The sequence below is a fragment of the Hibiscus syriacus genome, unplaced genomic scaffold (genome assembly GCF_006381635.1).
Source record: "Hibiscus syriacus cultivar Baekdansim isolate YM2019G1 unplaced genomic scaffold, ASM638163v2 tig00111582_pilon, whole genome shotgun sequence".
Lineage (NCBI taxonomy): Eukaryota > Viridiplantae > Streptophyta > Magnoliopsida > Malvales > Malvaceae > Hibiscus > Hibiscus syriacus.
In genome coordinates, this window is record NW_024063126.1 from 7,419,289 (window position 1) to 7,425,288 (window position 6,000).

Here is a 6,000-nt window from a genome sequence, read left to right on the forward strand (position 1 = left end):
GAGGTTGTGCACATATGTTGTCACCACAGCTCGTATAAGGGTCCACTGAGTGGCATGTGAAATCTATGTCCCGAAGGACGTCATATATGTCCCGAAGGACCAATATCCATATGTCCTGAAGAACATAGGTACATGTCCTTATGTCCCGAAGGACATAGGTAACCCTCGACTCTTGGCATGCCAACTATACCTCTAGCTCTCATTTCATATAACATGGGAATTCTCTTTCATATCATTTCCCATATTCATATAAACATATGGTTTACTTTTACATATCACATAGTTTATCACATAAATTTTCTTTCATATATCTCATGTCATATCTCATATCTCATGATCATGTAAGCACATTACTTATTTTCATATAGCTCATTGTCATATGTTACATATCACATATACTTATACTCACATAGTTCAATATTATTAAACTTAGTTCCCTTTCTCATGTTATCACACAGGCGTATAATATGATATGTCCTATCAATACCATATAGTAATATCATATACTTATATCACCTAATAATTTCACCTGACTATATCTTATGTTCATTTACATCCTTAAATCATATAACACCTAAGTCTTCCTTATATAGTTTATGCTACATATTCATATAATCTTATATAAATCTTATAGGTAAATGCTACTTATCTTATCTCATTTTCCCTTTATACCAGTTTACATGGTTTATTATACCAACCTATATAATATAATATATAACATATATCACTTATCTCACATTCTTTAAATACTAGTTTACTCTATTTATTTAATTCAGTTTCACATAACTCCTATAATCTTCTCTTAGGGTTTATAGTTCTTCATTCTATAACTCCTATATCATAGTTTCCTTTAAATATAAAACTTTCCTATAGTGCTTATCCTATAAGTTCGTATCATCATTATATAGTCATGTATACATACAAATCATGTAATACATATAAGCACATATAGCACATATACTCATATTAAACACATGTTAATGATCATGACTTCATGCATACTACTATAGGAAATAGACTTGTCGCAAGTCTTATTTCCATTAAACAACATACATCACTAGTATACACTCACCTGGACTCACTAGTCAAAACTGATCTTTTATCCTTTTTCTCGATGACTATCACTTGTCGACTTATCCGAACGTTGCTCTCGATCGATATCTACACAATCATGCATATTATATTCATATCAGTATTCCAAATATCATAATTCGATCCTTAATAACTCAAGCTACACGAAATGCTTAATATCATTTTCACTTTGAGTAGTATCGGTACCCTTATACATGGTAACGATACTTCCCTAGCTATGGTATCGATACCAAGCTTGGGTATCAATACCCTTTTTACATTCGAACTTCTTATTTCAAAAAAATGGGTACCGATACTGACCATATGGTATCGGTACTCTTGGTATCGATACTACCTTCTTAGGTATCGATACCACATGACCAATTTATAAATTCATGCCTTATGGTATCGATACTCATTCAACCAGTATCGATACTCATTCCTTACTAATCACTTATTTGCTCTTTGAAGTATCGTACTGAATGAACAATACCAATACCCCCGGCCCAAAATACACTTCTTTAGCTAGAAAATCTTACCAAACTCACTTAATTCTTCTTCCATAACCTCCTTTTAACCCTTGAGACTTAACTATACTTATTCAAATCAACTTATATCACTATAATTCATCCTAATATCCAATATCCTACATACACACTTGAATTCAATAATCAAGCTAATAAATCAACATGTTCCAAATTCATTTCTAACACTCCGAATTTCTTAGTAAGATCCTTGACAAGTCAAATTTCACTTCAAAACTTATTTACTAACTTTATCTCAATAATTCCTTTAAAAACTCTTTACCTTCAATCTTATAAAACTTAATCCTCTTTGAGTTTTAAGCAACCTTAAGCTTTTCTTAAGCTTTTCTATCACTCCAAGAATCAAAACCAACTTTAAAACGAAAGAATTAACCAACTTACCTTAGCTATAATCACTCATGGCTGGAGAAGAAGAAAGAGTTCTCTGGAGAAATATCTCCATTTTCCTACCCATTTCCACGTGTTTTATATCCCATAAAAGAAAGATAAAAATCTTTCTTGTGAAAAGACCAATGTACCCTTTACTTCCTTTAATATTTACTAACAATCCTTCACAAATTATTCTCAAATAAGTCTCTAAACTTTTCAAATATTTTTGAAATTAGACCTCAAAGTTTCAAAACTTTCATTTTAATCACTAGCCCTGATTTTGGGATGTTACATGTTTTCTTTGGTTGACCGAACAAATAATAGAGTGGTTGATTTTATGACGAAGATAGCCCACATCGATGATTTTAGGGGTCAAAGTCTCTCAACACCTCCGGTGGTTGTAGAGTCGATACTTAGTAAAGAATGTTTAGGAGTTATTAGCTAGAATATTTTATGTCCTTATTTCACTAAAAAAATAAAAAGTAACTTTCTTACATTAAAAAAAGAATATCATTAATTATTACTTAAAAAATAGTAAAATTTAATAAATTTCAATACAAAGGTAAGTCTGCCAAGAATCTAAAAGATTTTTCTATATAATTATTTTTTAACTTTTTTTTACTTAAAATCCACAGTAAATTACAAGAAAAAAAAATGAAATCCCTAATTATTTATTCCTCTTTCATGATTACAGCAAAAATTCATCCAAGAGAAGTTATTTTCAAAGTTTCAAGATTCCTTTCAAGATTACATCAAAAATTCATTCAAGAGAAGCTCTTTTCAAAGTTTTAAGATTACGACAAAACATGTATTTGGTTTTTTATTATCAATTATGATTATTATAATAATGATTTAATTCTATAGCAATATGAGATAATATAATTTTTTAAAGAAAAAAATCATATAAGGATTAATTTCTAAATTAAATTATAATTTAAATAATTTATATAGATTAAAGTTATAATTCCTCTTTATCGATGATAAATTTAGTTTATGTTTTTTTGTTCAAGTCATTAAGAATTGATTATTGTACCGTTGTCTGTTAATTTTACTTCTTCATTTGTTGATTGTAACATTGGTATTATAGGTCAGAGTATGTAGAAAAGGAAACATATAACGTCATATTTCTTTTTTTTTAAAGAGGGTATTTTGTATTAGAGGAGGTTACAAAGTACACCACGAGGACCTCATTAAAAAACCTCCTTAGGCCTAAGTGGAGGAAAAAGAGTAACCTTGAGGCGGTTAAAATGAAATACTCAGGAAACAGTTGCATACAAGCTGTCCCCAGCCCAACTCGTGGACAACAAACACGAACCACTGCCATGGTAAATGACAAAGACTTAGTATACACAGACCCTAAACCCAAGGAAAGATAGCGTTACAACTAGAAGACAAACCACAACAGCAACCGAAACAAGGGTGAACCCAAGCACTGAGAAATAAAAGATCTCACAAACTGTATTTCTTACCACGTAAAAAGATAGACTTTTAAAGATCACACACAATCTATCGTATCAATTGAGCCAGTTGATGAAGTCAAACTTGTTGTTGCCGATAGTACTACCACTAATGAACATCCTTCTCAAGACTACGAAAAGATTGAAGAAGGTATTGATATTAATTTTTTGTGCGTAATCCTGGTTTGCATAAACAAATTGAGAATTATGATTCAAAGGAAATAGATCTAATTAGGAGGGAATATGTTAATCTTGGACCATATCAACCTAAACAAGTTTCATATCAGTTCTCCAATCTAAAAAAAACCGCGCAGGTTCCAAAAAAGTGGGTTTGAAATTTTCCTTTGTTAGAATATTCCCCGACAGAAGATACTACCTACTGTTTTTATTATTTTCATTTTGCATAAAAAACAGTTGGAAGGTGTGATTCAAAACATTCACTGTAAAAAGATTCAAGAATTGGAGGAAAGTTAATAACAAGAAAGATTGTGCATTTTTATGTCACACAGGGAAGAATTCAGCTCATAACTTTGCCGCCAAATGTTTTTAATAATCTCACAAATCAATCATGTCACCTTGAGAAGATAGTTGAGAAACAAAGTCTAGAAGAAATTCAACGAGTTGTGACTTACAACATGAATAGATGCAATTAGGTGGTTAACATTTCAAGCTTGTGCATTTGGAGGGCATGATAAATGTATTAATTCAGGAAATCAAGGATTTTTTTTTTTTGAAAATGATTAAACTTTTAGCATCATATAATAAACAAGTGGATGAAGTTGTTCTAGAGAATGCTCCAAAAAATGCCAACTACACTTCACCAAAAATCCAAAAAGAGATTTCAAATGTATTTGCTAAAAAGTGCAAAGTACAATTCTTGAGGAAATTGATGATGCAAAATTTTGTCTTATCGTGGATGAATCTAGAGACATTTCTAAAAAGATACAAATGACCATTGTGGTTAGATTTGTTGATAGAAGTGAATTTGTGAGAGAACATTTCTTAGACTTAATCCATGTGAAAGACACTGCTTAATTAACTTTAAAATCTGAGATTTGTGTTGTCTTGTCCCACTATAATCTTATTCTTGAAGACATAAGAGGGCAAGGTTATGATGGTGCTAGTAATATGCGTGGGGAATGGAATGGATTGCAATCATTATTTATCAAGGATTGTCCATATGCTTATTATGTTCATTGTTTGGCTCGTCAATTGCAATGTCACTGCAGCAAAGGAAGTTCCTGAAATTCATTCTTTCTTTCAACATTTGAATTTTATTATCGATATTGTTACAAGTTCTTCTAAACGTCATGATGAGTTGTAGGCTAATCATATAACTGAAATTGAACATTTGATGGAAATTGAAAAGCTTGAGATAAGAAAAGGTGTTAATCAAATTGAAACATTACAACGCCCAGAAGATACTCGATGGATATCTTATTATAAGTCAATATGTAGCATGCTCAGAATGTATAGTGCTACTCGCACTGTTGTCACCAACATAGCTACCGAAGGAGCAACTTTTTCTTAACGAGGGGATGCTTTGAATGCGATCAAAATATTGATGTCGTATGAATTCATGTTTATTTTACATGTGGTTAAAGAGATTATGATTGTTACTGATTAACTTTGTCGTGCATCGCAACAAAAGTCACAAGACATTGTAAATGCTATGCACTCGGTTTCCACCACAAAGACGTTGATTCAGAATTTGAGAGATGACGGTTGGGAGAGACTTTTGCATGATGTTAAATCATTTTTTGAGCGATATAGCATTACAATTCCCGACATGGGTGTTATCTATTTGGATGTACTTAAATCTCTTCGATAGCAAGGAAGACAAAAGAAAAGTATGACATCAGCAATCATTACTGAGTAAAAATATTTACATATGTCACATATCAACAATTGTAAGAGTTAAACAATAAATTTAGTGAAGTAGTGTCAGAGCTTCTCGTGTTGAGTGCAGTATTGGATCCTAAAGACAATTATAAATCATTCAATGTAGACGATATTTGCAATCTAGCTAAAAAAATTTATGCTGTTGGTTTTTCTGAATAAGAGAAAAATCATTTGAAGTATGAACCGCAACATTATGTGCTAGATGTCTCACTCCATCCAGATTTGAAGAACCTCTCTACACTTGGTGATTTGTGTCGGGGATTGGTAACTACAGAAAAACAAAAATGTATCATTTGGTTGATAGGCTACTACGTCTAGTATTGACTCTTCCTGCATCTACCACAATATTAGAGCGAGCATTTTCGGCCATGAAAATGTTGAAAACAAACCTTCGTAGTCGAATGAGAAATGACTTTTTGAGAGATTATTTATTAGTTTATATTGAGAAGAAGATTGCAGAAACACTTACTACTAATGTGATCATTGATACTTTTTATTTGATCTAACAGAGACGAGCTCAACTCAAATGAAATCTAACAAGGTATGTATTTTTTGAAGTTTTTTTTATAAACATTACACCCTTTATTTCTTTTATTTTTTAACTTTTGTTGAATCATACGAATATATGTTTCTAAATTTTAATGTTGGTCATATAA